General features: G+C 44.9%; 1 protein-coding gene and 1 non-coding gene across 3 annotated transcripts in view; both read left to right on the top strand.

The window, feature by feature from the left end:
- Positions 1 to 18,786, top strand: part of LOC124615652 (ras-related protein Rab-23) — a 468,040-nt gene that overhangs the window by 421,881 nt on the left and 27,373 nt on the right. The gene's annotated exons all lie outside the window — the stretch shown is intronic.
- Positions 14,380 to 14,452, top strand: Trnad-auc. Its single transcript has one exon. It is a non-coding gene; the product is annotated as a tRNA-Asp (tRNA).

Genomic DNA, 18,786 nt, shown 5'->3' with positions numbered 1-18,786 from the left:
CGTTTTATAACTTTAACTGGCTTGACCAAAGACATTTAACCTTTTTACTTATTTAATCTGCATCTTTGTCAGGTCCTTTTGATGTCCCCCCCATCCCCTTGAGTTTTAGCAGGTTCCTTGTGCTCTAACACCAGTGACTGGGCGCTAATGACCTTAGCAGTTGAGCGCCCTTAAACCCTACCAAAAAAAAAAAAAAAAAAAAAAAAAAAGACGCATCTGGAGACGCCCCGGACAGCGGTGGGATACGAACCAGACTATCGCCCACCATACGTCCCAACAGACAGGAGTGATGGTTTGAGAAGCCATTTCATTTTATAACTAGACTTCTTTGGTAGTCATCCGCTGCACCCTTACAGCACATCAGCGAGCGTTTCTGCTGCCTGTCTCGGTGCCTGCTAAACCATACCTTGGCCAGCGAGGTCGCCGGATGGTCACCGGATCTCTCACCAGTTGAGAAGACTGGGAGCAATATCGGCAAGGCCCTCCAACCAGCTTGGGGTTTTGGCGATTTGCCGTGCCAGTTGGACAGAATTTGCCACAGTATCCCTCAGGAGGACATCAAACAACGCTGTCAGTCAGTGCGAAGCCGAATAACTGCTTGCATAATGGCCAGAGGAGGACCAATGCTTTATTCGCTTGCTCAGTTTGCGACTCTCTTTCTCTCGAATAAATTATTCAGTTTTCCTGAAATTGTAATCACTGCTTTGTCTGTACATGTACATCAAATCTACCAATTTCCGTCTCTTTTGAAAGTGTTGTGTTAACAATTACCACAGGAAAATATTAGCTGCTAATGACTCGCCATGTGCATCAGGAAGGCGACAGAAAACGACTGTCTGGGAAGAGCAGAGATCAGCTGTCTTTATTTCACTTGCGCCTTCGTCCCGCAATGTTCGCAGGTTCGGCGTGGTTGCAACCGATTTGGCAAGGTTAATTTAAAGGGGTGGCCAGTTGCCCTTCCTGCCGCCACCCCATACCCTCCAGGGACGGAATCAGTGAACCCCAGCTGTCTGTGTCTAGTGTAAACCACGAAAGAGTGCGGAAGTGTTACAATGTCTGCGCTTCGTGTAACTGAGGCGGGATGTGGGGACCAGCCCGGCATTCACCTAGCGGGATGTGGAAAACCGCCTAAAAACCACATCCAGGCTGGCCGACACACTGGCCCACGCCTTAATCTGCCGGGCGGATTCGATCTGGGGCCGGCGCGCCTACCCGAGTCCAGGAAGCAGCGCATTAGCGCTTTTTTTATTTTTTAATCTCATTTTGTTCGTTTTCGTTCGTTGTATCTGCTCTGGGCGGACGTCGCAAGACACCCGTTTCAGTTCGTCGGTGATCCATTAACTCAGTTTTTTTTATTTTTTATTTTTTTATTACATAGGGCAGCTAACCCTCTGACCGAACACGCTGAGCTACCGTACCGGCTTGCTCTCGGCTGACTTGGCGGGTCAGAGATCAACTGTCTATGGGATGTATATATCACACTTTATAAAATGGGCATCGTCGACATTCAAGGAAGCTTTTAAAACAAAACATGAACTTGTACCGTCAACACCGAATGAAAAATGACCGTCACAGAGATCACAAAGGGCAAGATCGAAGGCGAACTCCTCGGGAGTTACAAACCGTGCAGGATGTTCAGCTCTTAAAAAATGAATGCACATGGAATCATATTGGTGTAGCGGGGTGATGAGAACTGATCGGATGTGTTGGAAAGCAACCGAACACGAAACAGTCTGTCGTGGAGCTTATCGTGAAACTGGCTATCCTTCAAGGCGTAACAGCAGATAGTGCGATAATATGTTTATAGGCACGGAAAAAACAAACGTCCAGAGGCTGAACTTATCCAGTGGTTTCAGGTGGTATGAACTGCAATGTCACACACATTTCAAGACGGAGAGTGTGCTGTAAAGGAGTTTGATGTTTGTACGCAGAACAGCAATCAAGTAAAAGAAAGTTATTTTGACCAGCCAATGGCCAAAATCAGTGCTTGTACTAGAGTTGGTAGTTCTGTTACGCTCATTTTACCACTCTTGCTTGCTGTGACGTAAATATTCCCGTGGATATCCTTGCAAGATCATGCAAAAAGGGGGCAGATCACCTCCAACTTCTCACAGCACAATAAATAACTTTCCAGCCAATTTACCATCCATATTAACAGTCGGCGTAATTGTATATGGATACTTCAAGGCACCGATGTTCGTTGATCTTGATACAACTCTCTTGCACGGCTCCTTTCATATGCATTCCCTCTTCAAATTCCGATTGGCCGAGTTTGAAAATAAACTCCTTACTGAACGATGGGATAAGTTTGTTTATGTCATCTACACAAATTTTGGGCGATTCGGCATTTTACTGTACATCGTCAATTTTACGCTTTGTTTGAAATGTCGTTATCTTACGTCCTCCAATTCTGTTGCACTGTTTGAAGTTACGTAACCATCCACTGCTTCCCTTGAAATCACTGTAATGTATGTCGCGCGCAATTTAATGTTCATAACTTAGTAGGTCAGTATCATGCACATCCTGTGAACTGTGTCTAGCATCCTTAAAACACGTAGATCCCAGTTTTTGTAACAAGTGCTCCTTGTTCTCTCTTGAATATCTGTAGTTTTTCTTTTGCTGCGGACGTATTTACTATGCTGCGGACTTATTTACTATGCTACGGATGATCATCCATGTACGTAATTGTGCTTAGTACTGGCTCCTTGGACAACAATTGCCCTTTACTACGTTTCACTGTTTATGGGATTTGTGGATCCCTGTCAGACATTGGCTCCCGCTTCAGTATCACTTTCACTTGTTAAGCACATATCGCCATCATTGTACTCCTCATTTACATGTCCGCACAGTCGAACATATACGACACCACACATTCCACTGACTTATCCTGCAGAAACGCTAATATTTCATCTGCCACGTCTTTCTCACTCTGCTAAATTCCTTGGGTTGCTTTCTGACGAAATGTCAACTTTGGCAACTGTTGATGTAGGTATATTGCAGTGTTTGCAATGTTTATTGTTGCCATTGCTCTTCTCTGTATCAACACCCTAGCATTGTAGAGAAGCCATTGAAATTTATAAGCATCCGGATAATTTTAATAGAAAAGAGGAGGCACTGAAACTTAGCGACATATTGGCAGTAGCTCTGCAGAATCGCTAGGCAATTTTATCTTTGACAAGACGACAAGGATTATCTCTGCTTATCACGTGTTACTTCGACCACGCCCCCTTTCCTACAATATATATGTCGCTCCCGGACGTCCGACCAGTCAGTCAGCAAGACTCAGCGGAGGAGCGCCTTTGAAGATGTCCAGCGCAGTCCTGGACGAAACGTCGGGAACGGAATAGTGTCTTGGACCATGACCTCACATCCCGAAAGGTTTACCAGCAGCAATGCCATCCGGTCGTGAAAGCCTTCATTCTATCTTTCTCCGCTTAGACACATTCATTCATACGATTTTCTTGTTGAAGATCAGTCTATCAGTTTACTGAGGCAGCACACATGGTTAATAGACCCTGCTAATTAGCTGAAGAGTCACGTCGTCCGAGGGCCGGCGTATACTAATGGACGCCTAACGTTGCCGGGAAACTTCAGCGAACAGTTTGTCTCTAACGAATGCTGTTCCCCATTACGATTGATGCAAAGACTTTGAAATTTTTCACACGTCAGTAATAAACCTTGAGTGCTGCGTTACGGGCTTTTAATCTGAAAGCTATTACAGAATATGTTTCTTGTGTGTTAATTGTCACAAGTTTCCTATGATATTTCGCGCGCGACAAGTTCAATCTATCTATAGGGTCTACAGATCCTAAACACGGTCCTGTTGTGAACAACGTACTACGTAGTTTCTTTTTACTAGGGACGCGAAAAGTGTGATTATTGACAAAGACGAGAAACGAAGACGTATGGGTGTACGTCTTGAATGTAGACAATGGACACTGCAAACGCTGTCATCAGTTCTAACAAGAGCTCAGACATTATCCAGAGCAGTTTTTCAGACGGTTACGAATGTCGCAACTAATTTTACAGTTATTTCTAATATTAGTGAACGACAACAGTTATAAATACGAAGATTCCTTTCAGCGTTACTAATATAATTTCGGTGGAAGAGAGATTCAGAGGCCTACTCATCTGAGATAACATTTCGTCAGTTTTTATGCACATGAGCTTCACATACTACATCTTCCACTAGTAGTTTTTCGTAGTGATATTTACAGGAAAAAGGAGAACGATAAATTACGAGAACCGTAAAGGTCTTACATAAAAAATTATTAAACCTAATATAATTTATAACGAAATGATTGTGATGCTTTGTAGGCGCCTGGTCCCATTCAGTTTTGCGTCCAAAAACCGGCTGAAATACATCTACATCTACATCCATACTCCGCAAGCCACCTGACGGTGTGTGGCGGAGGGTACCATGAGAACCTCTATCGGTTCTCCCTTCTATTCCAGTCTCATATTGCTCGTGGAAAGAAAGATTGTCGGTATGCCTCTGTGTAGGCTCTAATCTCTCTGATTTTATCCTCATGTTCTCTTCGCGAGATATACTTAGGAGGGAGCAGTATACTGCTTGGCTCCTCGGTGAAGGTATGTCATCGAAACTTCAACAAGAGCCCGCACCGAGCTACTGAGCGTCTCTCTTGCAGAGTCTTCCAGTGCAGTTTATCTATCATCTCCGTAACGCTTTCACGATTACTAAATGATCCTGTAACGAAGCGCGCTGCTCTCCGTTGGATCTTCTCTCTCTCTTCCATCAACCCTATCTGGTACGGATTCCAATACGTGGCTGTTTCAAATCGTGACGTGTAGTTTTCATTCTTGAAACTATCTCGTGAGTTCACAGCAGATATTACTGTCTGCGTATGGTGGTTACATTCGTAAGATACTGGGAAAATTCATCAGTCTGCAAGAGATATAGCTTACAAAGTACTCATGTAACCCATTATAGAAGATTGCGTTAGTTTGTGGGATCCATACCAAATATGACTGTCAGTCAGGGCATGTTGGACGTACTGCGTACACAAAGAAGGCTGTCAGTTGGTGACATGTTTGTATGGTCCACGGGAGGCGGTGGGGCATGTTGGACGTACTGTATACACAAAGAAGGCTATCAGTTGGTGACATGTTTGTATGGTCCACGGGAGGCGTCACGGGAATAAAGAAAATTCCGAGCTGACAGATGTTTGAAGATATGCACAAACTACCCGGCGAAAGCTTACTTACAAAGTTTAAAGTCCCATAAGGAATGAGGAATCAAGAAATATACTACAGCCCCCTTCGTATCGCTCTTGGCAGTGGCGGCAAAGACAAGATTGAACAAATTACAGCTTGCACAGGCGCATTTAAACAGACGTTTTTCCCGCGTAACATACAGGAGTGGGACAGGAAGAAACATTAATGTGTGGTACAATGTGGAGTACACATGGCATGTAGTTCACAGTGGTTTACAGGGTACGCACGTAGACGTGTGATGTTCAAGAAACCGCGTAAGAGAGGAGCAGTTCTCTAAACAGTGCCGCTGCTAGGGTGACCTTGAAGCAACCAATCACAGCACAATTTTCAGGATGCAACTCGAAACACAGACCAGCTTGGTATCCTCACCTGGCGAGGATCGTAGCGATCAGCGATGGTGAAGGTTAAATGCAACGGTATTACATGGCACACGTAACGTTTACGAGTCAACTGCAGACGGCCTAGGAGCAGAACGAGTGAAGCTGCGAATTCAGCAGATGTTTTATCCGCTGTGGAGAAATAGGAACCATTCTAATCTGCCGTTGGTCTGCACATGCGCAGTAGAACAACCATTTGAGAGCATGCGCAATACGCAGCATTTAGGGGGGCTTTCCGCTTGTTATTGTTCCACTAAGTGGTCAGCAGAACGAGCAGATGAAAAATACATGGGATCTTGAAACTCTTTGGCTATTGCAGAAGATACTCTGCATATGTTCAGTCAGAAATTTTTTTATATATAAGTAATAAAACACAAGAAAATTCTTGTTTTTGTATTGCCGTTGAGAATAGCTGTATATCTAATGGTAGCTTCTTATTGTAGAAATGGATTGAAACAAAGAAAGTATAAGCGTGCTTATTGGGGCAAACAGCAAGGAAAGTCATCTGTATGATCCTCTAGATACGCTGTACTATTACAAGGTACGTCTACAAACGTTCAGTTCTGAGATTGTGTGTTTTATGTATATCTGCATACGGTTTTACTTTCGACGTGTGAACGTTTCACTTTAACTGGTGAAAGCACCTCACGTGTTTGATTCCAATGGAATCTTTTGTATTATTTGAGAATAGCAGTAAATGAGCGACGTGGCGCAGTGGGTAGCAGACTGAACTCGCAATCGGGAGGAAGATGGTTCAAACCCGCGTCAGCCCATCCTGATTTAGGTTTTCAATGGTTTCCCTAAATCGCTTCAGGCAAATGCCGGGATGGTTCCTTTGAAAGGATACGGCCAGTTTCCTTCTCCATCTTTCCCTAGTCTACATGTACAGCTACACACTGCAAACCACTGTAAGGTGCATGGCAGAGGGTACGTCCCATTGTAGTAGTTATTAGGGTTTCTTCTTGTTGCGTTCACGTATGGAGCGCGGAAGAATGATTGAATGCCTCTGTGCGTGCCGTAGTTATTTTAATCTTATCCTCATGATCCCTGTGTGAGCGATACGTAGGTGGTTGTAGTATATCCCTAGAATACTCATTTAAAGGCGTTTTTTTAAACTTTGTCAGTAAACTTTCACGGGATAGTTTACATCTAGCTTCAAGAATCTGGCATTTCAGTTCCTTCAGTATTTCTGTCACACTCTCCCACGGATTAAACAAACCTGTGGCCATTCGTGCTGCTCTTCTCTGCATACATTAAATATCTCTTGTTAGTCCTCACTGGTACGAGTCCCACACATTTGAGCAATATCCTAGGATGAATCGCAGGTGTGATTCGTGAACAATCTCTTTTGTAGACTGATTGCACTTCCCCAGCATTCTACCAATAAACCGAAGACTACCACTTGTTTTACCCACGACTGAACGTATGTGAAGATTCCGTTTCATATCCCTACAAAGTGTTACGCCCAGGTATTTGTGTGAGTTGGCCGTTCCCAACAGTGACTGATATTATAGTCATAGGATACTATGTTGCCCACCGAGGTGGCCACGCGGTTCTAGGCGCTACAGTCCGGAACCGCGCGACTGCTACGGTCGCAGGTTCGAATCCTGCCTCGGGCATGGATGTGTGTGATGTCCTCAGGTTAGTTAGGTTTAAGTAGTTCTAAGTTCTTGGGGACTGATGACCTCAGATGTTAAGTCGCATAGTGCTCAGAGCCATTTTTTTTAGATACTATGTTTTTTCCGTTTTGTGAAGTGCAAAATTTTCATTTCTGAACATTTAGAGCAAGTTGCCAATCTTTGCACGTTGAAATCTTATCAAGATCTGAATCTTATAAAGATGTGACTGAATATTTATGCAGCTTCTCTCAGATAGTACTTCATTATAGATAACTCCATCATCTGCAAAAAGTCTAATTTTACTATTAATATTGTCTGCGAACTCATTAATTAATATACAACATGCACACGAGAGTCCCAACACACTTCCATGGGGCACACCCGAAGTTACTTCTACATCTGAAGATGACTCTCCATCCACAGTAACACACTGTGTCCTCCCTACCAAAAAGTCCTCAATCCAGTCACAAATTTCACTTGATACCCCATATGATAGTAGTTTTGACAGTAAGTGTAGGCGCGGGACTGAGTAAAGTGCTTTTCGGGAATCAAGAAACACTGCGTCTACCTGGATGCCTTGATCCAAAGCTTTCAGTATGTCCTGTCTTAAAAGTGTGAGTTGGGTGTCAGATGATCGATAATTTCGAAAATCATGCTGTTTGCCATTGAGGAGGTCGTTCTGTTCAAGATACCTCATCATGTACGAGCTCAGAATATGTTATAAGATACTGCAACAAATCGATGTCAAGGATATTGGACGGCAGTTTTCTGGATCACTTCTACTACCCTGTGCATTTTTCCAAGAACTGTGCACAGTTTTCGAGGGATCTACGACAGATTAGTTAGAAAAAGGGCTAACTCAGCCGCAGTTCAGTATAGAATCTGATAGGGATTCCGTTGGGGACTGGAGCTTTGTTCAGTTTGAACGATTTCAGCTGTTTTTCAACATCACTAATACTAATACTTACTTACTTCAACTTTTCAGTGGCACGAGGATTAAATTGGGGCAGTTCTCGTGGGTTTTCCTTTGTAAAGAAATATTTGAAAACGGAGTTCAGCGTTTCAGATTTTGCTTTGCTACCTTCAATTACAGTTCCTCAGTTGCAGTGGCGCTAACTTTGGAGCTTATAACAGCCATTACGTAAGACCAGAATTTCTTTGGATTTTGTGAAATGTCATTTGACAATGTTCTGCTTCGGTAATTCTTAAAGGCATCATGCATTGCTCTCTTGCCAGCCAAACGCTACTCCGAGCTTGTGTTCCGTCTCTAATGGCCTCATTGTAGACGGGACGTTAAACACTAACGTCCTCCAGCATGCCAGTAAGGAAAACGTTGAGAAAACGTCGACAAGAGTCAGAGCAGTTGTACCGGATGCGACCAGTGAGGACTGTTAAAGTCGTTTCGCATCTTTGCGGTCGCACTATATTGAAATAGTTTCCCTCAGTACTGTGTCATTTCCGCGAATTCCGTTTTGTACGATCGACAGCAACTTGTCAAAACAAGGAAGTTCTTGAATTCCTGTGGACCTTCGGGCCACAACTCCTTCGTTAACAGGGAATAAATATCCCTGCCTAGCGCTTCTCCCCAGCCAGAGTCGAACCCAACTCCTATTCTTGGCATTACGTCGTCGTTCTGCCCTCTTACTAACGACTAAGGCGGACACTGCCACGGCAAATGCTTCATAGACAATTCCTACCTCCATGTCCAAAATGCCGCGGAACGTAAACATAGTTAATTATTCACTTGTACGAGCATGACGTAAAACGAACACCTTAGTGCATAATTCTCTATAATTACACTACTGGCCATTAAAATTGCTCCACCAAGAAGAAATACTAGAACTGACATGTGATTACATTTTCACCCAATTTGGGTGCATAGATACTGAGAAATCAGTACCCACAACAACCACCTTTGGCCGTAATAACGGCCTTGATACGCCTGGGCAGTGAGTCAAACAGAGCTTGGATGGCGTGTACAGGTACAGCTGCCCACGCAGCTTCAACACGATACCACAGCTCATCATGAGTAGTGACTGGCGTATTGTGACGAGCCAGTTGCTCGGCCTCCATTGACCAGACGTTTTCAGTTGGTGAGAGATCTGGAGAATGTGCTGGCCAGGGCAGCAGTCGAACATTTTCTGTATCCAGAAAGGCCCGTACAGAACCTGCAACATGCGGTCGTGCATTATCCTGCTGAAATGTAGGGTTTCGCAGGGATCGAATGAAGGGTAGAGCCACGGGTCGTAACACATCTGAAGTGCAACGTCCTCTGTTCAAAGTGCCGTCAGTGCGAACAAGAGGCGACCGAGACGTGCAACCAATGGCACCACATACCGTCACGCCGGGTGATACGCCAATATGGCGATGACGAATACACGCTTCCAATGTGCGTTCATCCCGATGTCGCCAAAAACGTATGCGACCATCATGATGCTGTAAACAGAACCTGGATTCATCCGAAAAAATGACGTTTTGCCATTCGTACACCCAGGTTCGTCGTTGAGTACAGCATCGCAGGCGCTCCTGCCTGTGATGCAGCATCAAGGGTAACCGCAGCCATGGTCTCCGAGCTGATAGTCCATGCTGCTGGAAACGTCGTCGAACTGTTCGTGCAGATGGTTGTTGTCTTGCAAACGTCCCCACCTGTTTACTCAGGGATCGAGACGTGGCTGCACGATCCGTTACAGGCATGCGGATAAGATGCCTGTCATCTCGACTGCTAGTGATACGAGGCCGTTGGGATCCAGCACGGCCTTCCGTATTACCCTCCTGAACCCACCAATTCCATATTCTGCTAAAAGTCATTGGATCTGGACCAACGCGAGCAGCAATGTCGCGATACGATAAACCGCAATCGCGTTAGGCTACAATCCGACCTTTATCAAAGTCGGAAACGTGATGGTACGCATTCCTCCTCCTTACACGAGGCATCACAACAACGTTTCACCACGCAACGCCGGTCAACTGCTGTTTATATATGAGAAATCGGTTGGAAACTTTCCTCATGTCAGCACGTTGTAGGTGTCGCCACCGGCGCCAAACTTGTGTGAATGCTCTGAAAAGCTAATCATTTGCATATCACAGCATCTTCTTCCTGCCGGTTAAATTTCGCGCCTGTAGCACGTCATCTTCGTGGTGTAGGAATTTTAACGGTCAGTAGTGTATAACGTAATGCCATTTTAGCTGCGCAGGATAACAATAACTGCTTCATAAACACGAATCTAGACCTCTCACAAGTTTCAGTATGAGTAAACAGAAGGTTCACAAATATATAAACGACGTAAACGACACTTCCCAGTTCCGAATGTGTAACTTTGTGGCGCTGGTGCAGATATGCACATCGTGGAATAGGACTAACGAAAAGGTTGACAGTTCCAGACTTATAGGCATGGAGCGCTGGTGCTGTCTTCTATACGGCAGGTATCTCATGCAAATACCGCCTTAAAACCTGGTGGACTCGTTCGATTATCGCCGGCGAGCTGCGAGCAGCGCGGTAGCAGCAGGAACGCACCGTAAAGAAACGAGTCCATTGCTGGAGTGGAGACGCGGTCTCTGACGGTGAGTGCTCTCGGAGCAGGCCGAGCGGCGGGCTATCGTATCGCGCGGTAAATCACGGCAATTAGCCGGCATCCGGCCGGGAGAACGCCGTGGGCGAGGCTAGTTGCACGCCGCCCGCCGACCTGAGTCCTCCATCCGGGCCCGCTGGGGCACGGCGCGCCGGCTCGCTAGCTGGCTGCTCTTCTCGAGGGTCGCTGCACCCGCAGACAGCCCCACTGCCGCTTCCTCACAGAGCGCCCAGCGGGCCACGCAAGTCTTTTAGCGATCCTACTACTGAAGACTAAATTTATGAGGAGAGAGACAAAACGTAACCGGGACCTTAAAAATGCTCAATTTGTTTAATTTTTATGTGCAATCAGTATTGTTTTGCGTTTTGAACTATTATCATTAATGAGCTGTGTGACTGTTCAAGTTACGTGCTAGAGAAACCAAAATTGCAATATAACCACAGCTACTCAAAGGAGATAGGAAGCTCGGGATCTTTGCTAATGGACAAACTTGTCTTTGGTACATAATTTTAATTTCAACTACAGAACGAATCCCATTATTACAGCATCAGCATAACAATATAAAAATTTAATTCGGACCTTTGTCCTCTTAAGAAAATATACAACTGACTTTAGAAAAACTATGTGATTGGATCATGAATTAATATAACAAACAGTATTTTAAAGATAACAATTAGATCTGATTGCAAAAGGATCACAGACAGTCACCACCGTAAGCACACTATTCAGTTCATTGCTTAAGTAACCAAAATTTACACAATTCTAATGATTCCCCTTGAGTTACTTATAAAAGGATCTCGTCCGTCCCGGCGGACAGGCCGGATATTTAACTAAAGGATGAGAGCGCGGCTTATACACGGCGGTACTCGGAACAAACGAATAAGGAAACGTCAACCAATTTCGAAGATGATCAGGCTGCAAGCCAGGGCAGAAATCACGCCGAACGCACACACGATCTCAACCTGCCCGCCAAGGCGACAAACCCCATCTGCCCCACATACCAGACCATTTGTGCAACAGTAAAGCCGGCCGGAGTGGTCGAGCGGTTCTAGGCGCTACAGTCTGGAACCGCGGGACCGCTACGGTCGCAGGTTCGAATCCTGCCTCGGGCATGGATGTGTGTGATGTCCTTGGGTTATTAGGTTTAAGTAGTTATAAGTTCTAGGGGACTGATGACCTCAGAAGTTAAGTCCCATAGTGCTCAGAGCCATTTGAACCATTTTGCAACCGTAAATAATTCACGCGGCAGACAAATTCAACTCGTGATTCACCTTTTTCAAGACCATGCAAGGCTTACTAACTACGTGACTATCTGTAACATAACTGAAAACCAAACTGAGACATTTACCGAATAGAACAATTAACATTACACTGAGTTAACAAAGCTCTGCCCTTGATATTAAAATAAGTCTAAAACTAAAACTGGGCGAAGAGCACACTAATTAACTTACTACTTCAAATTAACACTGCAAGAAACCTTTAAAAACAAGCAGTAAAACTCTATTCCCTTTTGCATTTGGCGAAATACTTAGTGCCCGCTCCGCGGAAACAACACTTGGAAGTCTTAGACTTCGTTAGTTCAGTATAACACTCTCTTATTCAGAACCATCCTTAACTGATCTCCAGTTGCAGATATAACGTGCCACCATAAGTTTCACAAATCTTCACAGGTTAACAGCAGCATATCAATGATACGTAACTTAATGCTTCCAGCCTGAGGTGACGGACCCGCCACCGTTTCGCACCCAAACGTGCCGACCAATCAGCACCGTACACCCGGAGCGCGGTAAAACGGCGAGGACCAGGCACTGCGGATAAAGACGAGGGTCTGCCTTCAAAACATGTTGCCTCGTTGAACGCCGACCGGAGAGAGAGGCCGGCCACACACCAAGCCGGAAAACCAAAGGCGGAACAGTCAGAGATATAAGATCAGACGATTGTCGACATCAGCGACGCAAGTGGAGCACACTTGCGCCAATCGCCACGGCGCAATTAATAATGTTATCACAAACGTATACGAGGGCCTTTCAATAAGTAACGCAATAAATTTTTTTTCTCCGCCAGTTTTGGTGAGAAAAATGCGGAATTTGTTGTGGGTTATCGTGGAACATTCCCATAGTTTAATGAATTCCGATAGGTGGCAGCACTACAAATGTAATGTATTGCGAATACATAGAAAGAAGGATCCTTTATTGTATGATTATATGATAGCGGAACAAACACTGGTAGCAGTTACTTCTGTAAAATATCTGGGAGTATGCGTGCGGAACGATTTGAAGTGGAATGATCATATAAAATTAATTGTTGGTAAGGCGGGTACCAGGTTGAGATTCATTGGGAGAGTGCTTAGAAAATGTAGTCCATCAACAAAGAAGGTGGCTTACAAAACACTCGTTCGACCTATACTTGAGTATTGCTCATCAGTGTGGGATCCGTACCAGATCGGTTTGACGGAGGAGATAGAGTAGATCCAAAGAAGAGCGGCGCGTTTCGTCACAGGGTTATTTGGTAACCGTGATAGCGTTACGGAGGTGTTTAATAAACTCGAGTGGCAGACTCTGCAAGAGAGGCGCTCTGCATCGCGGTGTAGCTTGCTCGCCAGGTTTCGAGAGGGTGCGTTTCTGGATGAGGTATCGAATATATTGCTTCCCCCTACTTATACCTCCCAAGGAGATCACGAATGTAAAATTACAGAGATTAGAGCGCGCACGGAGGCTTTCAGACAGTCGTTCTTCCCGCGAACCATACGCGACTGGAACAGGAAAGGGAGGTAATGACAGTGGCACGTAAAGTGCCCTCCGTCACACACCGTTGGGTGGCTTGCGGAGTATAAATGTAGATATTGATGTAGATTGGCTTTAACGTCCCGTCGAAACGAGGCCATTAGAGACGGAGCGCAAGCTCGGATCGTGTCAAGGATGGGGAAGGAAATCGGCCGTGCCCTTTGAAAGGAAACATCCTGGCATTTGCCTGAAGCGATTTAGGGAATCACGGAAAAGCTAAATCTGGACGGCCGGAAGCGGGTTTGAACCGTCGTCGTTCCGAATGCGAGTCCAATGTGCTAACCACTGCGCCACCTCGCTGGGTGTGCGTTCCAAGTTCTTTCTTTTGGCGGAAAATTAGAGCATCGCAGACCCCTGCAGAATGTCTACAGAGAGCTAGAATTGGACAAAAGCGCGGTAATGATCGAAGCAGACGAAATGAATTAAAATTTGTGCTGCGGCCGGGACTCGAACCCGGGTCTTCTTGTTTGCTAGGCAGAAATGCTAACCAGTACACCACCACAGTACGATGGTCAACATTGCTGCACGAACCAAAACATTGCTCCCCAAAACAAACTTCAATTCATTTTTCCCTTACATGCTGTCACTACTGCCAGGGCTCTGCGATATTGGCAAGCACCCCAGCATTGGACGTAATGGGACGTCCTTGTACCGTTGGTGATCTTATAATTAAATGTTTTCCTGAAACATTTAAGTCTCTTTCTATTATCTATGATAATGATCGAAGCAGACGAAATGAATTAAAATTTTTGATGCGGCCGGGACTCGATCCCGGGTCTTCTTGCTTGACCATCGTACTGCGGTGGTGCAATGGTTAGCATTTCTGTCTATCAAGCAAGAAGACCCGGGTTCGAGTCCCGGCCGCAACACAAAATTTAATTCATTTCGTCCGCTTTGGCCATTATCGTAGATAATAAAAAGAGACTTAAATGTCTCAGGGAGACATTTAATTATAAAAAGCGCGTTAAGTTGTAAGTCATTAGGCGAGGCGTCTTGTCATCATCCCAACAAGGTCGCACAGACCCGTCCGATCTCCCGCGTGCCGTCCAGCCGCACCCATCTGTGCTACCCTCAGAAACTGAAGAAACGAGTTCATCGTGGTCGATGACGCAGAAATGCCAACGAACTTCTCCTTCTTCGTGACAACACAAGGCAGCACAAATCTGTGCACCCGTGAGGATGCCACAAAGCTTCATTGGACTGTTCTTCCCCACCCACTCTACAGCCGGGTTGTCGCACCTTCCGCCTTCCACGTGTTTGGCACAATGAAGGATGCACTCCGCGGGAAGCAGTATGTGGAAGAATGGACAGGACGCAGCAAGACAGCTCCCACGTCGACCTGTATGTAAGCATATTGTCATATCGCTGGCTTAGTTGCGGAGTACCTTTGGGGGCAGTGTGCTTTCAGAGTCGAGCACGGGACACGGAACTGTTATGTTGTGTTGTGGGTAGCTCTGCATGTGAGAGGCATTGTTATTATGAAAGTTCAAGTGCTATCACAGTAAAGTGATGAAATATGGAAGTGATTCAGAGGGAAGTGCGTAATGATGTAATTAAAAGTGAGCAGTGCCGCCGATAACGTATTTGTGTATCCTCTCGTTACGTGTCGTACCGTACATCAACCATCCGCGCCGTGTTCGTCCTCTCAGAATGGACTAATGGCGATGAGCAGTATAATTTACCACAAAAGACAGCATTTAAGTGCCAGTGTCTTGTAGTGAGCGTGAGAACGTGCGTTCGTTCATCGCTTTTCTGCATCATCAACGATCAGCCGCGCCGAGATGGTTACGTTCACGCTCGTACAAATGAAAACTGAAAAGTTAACTTTATGACCAGTGTTATATTATTAATGTGTCAAGGAGGACTGGTGCCAGATATCTGTCTATGCGTGACAAGCGTAAGAACTTTCGTTCGATGAATCGGCTTCTGCATCATCAACAATCACCTGCGTCGTGTCGGTTACGCGTACGCTCGTCCAAGTGATATTGTGGACAGATAATCATCGATAAGTTAATTGGCATAGTCACTTTTATAGAGTGTAAACAGTGCAAAGTGTGATTTTCATATCTTCTCAGAATATAGATGTTCATGCCCGACGTAGGACAGTGTTGTACTTAACGTTGAGTGGCTCCCCTAAACCCGCTTGCATATTTAAATTCATAATTTGAGGCAAGCTAGCAGCAGCGTGGAGCAGAACAATACGACCGCCGCAGGATTATCAGATACGTGGTGTGGACAGGGCGCACGGTTGAAACGAGAAGTGACAACCAACGTATTCCGAGTATAAATAAGTGAAATAAATCTATTTATTTCTACTTAAAATAATCTAACTTAACCTTGATAAGTTCCTCCTTAGGTGATTCACATATTCGTTCACATGGTTCTGGAATAAGCGTTAAATGGTACTCTGTGGGATTCGAGTACTGTATTTGCTCTCTGGAATAGCTTTCACCTGTTGCTGGAAGTCTTAACCTATCCATGGGATAATCTTCAGCAAAAATAGCATTCATGATTTAAATAATGAAACACTTCCCAGTTACGTATTTTTTCTCACGATTTCCACGGTGCTGCGCGAGAATTTATTCTCATGATCACGTACAAATACTTAATAGATATTTTATGTGATGTTTCGGAAAATTGGAGAAAAGAAGTTGTCCGATTGCAGTAGAACCATAAAAACAGAACTGCAGGGCAAGAGAGGCAGAACAACATACACACAAACACCACATAAAACACCTATGTAAATATTTCCTCTTCATAATGAGAATAAATTCTCGAAAAGCGTCATATTAAACATGAAAAAATAATTGGCTAGCACAGTGTTTCAATATTTAGATCGTGAATGACGCAGCTGCAGGCTTTCCAAAAATATCGCATATCTGTGGTAGGCAATGAAAACCTCGTAACTCCTCCTGTCCGTGAAAACCCCATAATTCCAATTACCAATAACTTCATTATCAAAGAGAGACCTGGAAGTATGTGGATTTCAGTAACCTATCAATAACTAGACTTCTCATGTCTCCGGTCTCGCAAATGACATATGGCCGCGAGAGCGGTGTGCTGACCACTTCCCCTTCCATGTCCGCATTCAGTGATGCCTGTGGGTGAGGACGACACGGCGACCGGTCGGTGTCGTTGGGTCTTCGTGGCCTATTCGGGCGGAGTTTAGTTTAGTTCTACTATATAGTTAATGTAGCAACTTTATCTGTATCATTTCATATTATTTTTAAGAAGTTGTTTTTGTTTCTCCCGTAAAATTTAACAATATGGAGGTACGAGGTTTTCATTGCCTACCATCGTTATGATGAATGAAGTTACGAAATGGCATTTCTTAGGTGAAAAGCGTATATGCAGAGATGATGGAACACTTTCATTAGGGCAAACTGAAATGTTTGTTCGCTCATCCTCAAACAATTTTCGTTATGTCCTCGCACAGTACCCCACGAAGCAAATTTTGGTGAACACTTCGAGCTTCTCTTCTATGTATCCACGGTTCAACCACAATTTCCCATTTCTTATTCATTTCAAGCAATGCGCTCGCTACCAATATGTGCTGTTATACAGACGATTAATTGTTCGGCTTCCATTCCAGAACAACTATGACGAAAAATTTCACGATCGTGTAGTATTTCCAGTGAACTACACTCACGCTCATAAATTAAGGATAATTACAGAATGTGGTGCCACACAACGTGGCACCACACAACGTGGCACTAGACAAAACTGGCGCTAATAGCATAGGCACATAGGGAACACACAGATCTGTCCACGGTACTGGTGATAAGTTGAGAAAACCGTCCCTAAACACATGTGCTACAAAACGTCACTACGCATGTACCCAGAAATCAATATGGGATATGATCACCATGCACACGTACACAGGCCACACAACGGGTTGGCATACTCTGGATCAGGTGGTCGAGCAGCTGCTGGGGTATAGCCTCCCATTCTTGCACCAGTGCCTGTCAGAGCTCTTGAAGTGTCGTAAGGGTTTGAAGACGTGCGGCGATACGTCGACTGAGAGCGTCCCGACGGGTTTTAGGTCTGGAGAACAGGCAGGCCACTCCATGCGCCTGATATCTTCTGTTTCAAGGTACTCCTCCACAATGGCAGCTCAGTGGGGCCGTGCGTTATCATCCATCAGGAGGAAGGTGGAATCCACTGCACCCCTGAAAAGGCGGACACACTGGTGCAAAATGACGTTCCGATGCACCTGACCTGTTACAGTTCCTCTGTCAAAGATATGCAGGGGTGTACGTGCACCAATCATAATCCCACATCACACCATCAAACCACGACCTCCATACAGATCCCTTTCAATGACATTAAGGGGTTGGTATTTGGGTCCTAGTTCACGCCAGATGAAAACCCGGGGAGAATCACTGTTCGTTCGTGAACATAACATGGGACCACTGTTTCAATGACCACGTACTGTGTTCTTGGCACCAGGCTTTACGGACTCTCCTGTGACCAGGAGTCAGTGGAATGCACCTTGCAGGTCTGTTCAGTTGTCTGCAGACTGTGTGTCTGGAGACAACTGTTCCAGTGGCTGCAGGAAGGTCCCGTGCAAGGCTATCTGCAGTGCTCCGTGGCCGTATGCCACTGTGTGCGTCCCGTACGGTAGCGCGGGGCAAATTTAAGCAGCCCCAGCTGAAAAAATCTTTTAGGAACGAACGAACTATAGAATGTGCTGTCGATACGTACCTCTTCTGCTCTCCTCAGACCCCTCCCCGCCGTTTCGTATTTTCATAATTGAGTGCCACCAGGGTGGCAAGATTGGGCGAAATTTTGCTATTTGGGCTACTTACGATAGAATTTTGAGCAATTTTTAAAAAAATGCAACCATCGTGCCTTGGCGATATTTTTGTTGATTATTGACACAGGCAAATCCAAGTGCATTTTTGTACACTCATTTTAATTTAATGTTATTTGTAGTTATGTTTACTACTCTGCTGCCTTGTCGAATACTGAAATATTGTAATCCCAAAGTTGTACCAGTCTCCAAATAACGACTCCAGTGCCAAAAGTTAAACTGCTATAGATATGTAATTAGGTTATAATAGCAGGGTTTAAATATTTTTAACTTACCATAACTCTAGTGGACAAATCAAAATTGATTTTCCTCTTCTTTCTTACAATTTTACGTGCAGCACACAGAACAAAAATAATAGACATTACATTAAATTCAGCTGCAAGTAAGAAC

Source organism: Schistocerca americana, chromosome 5, assembly GCF_021461395.2.
Source record: "Schistocerca americana isolate TAMUIC-IGC-003095 chromosome 5, iqSchAmer2.1, whole genome shotgun sequence".
NCBI lineage: Eukaryota > Metazoa > Arthropoda > Insecta > Orthoptera > Acrididae > Schistocerca > Schistocerca americana.
This window is presented reverse-complemented; position numbering and strand designations above follow the sequence as displayed.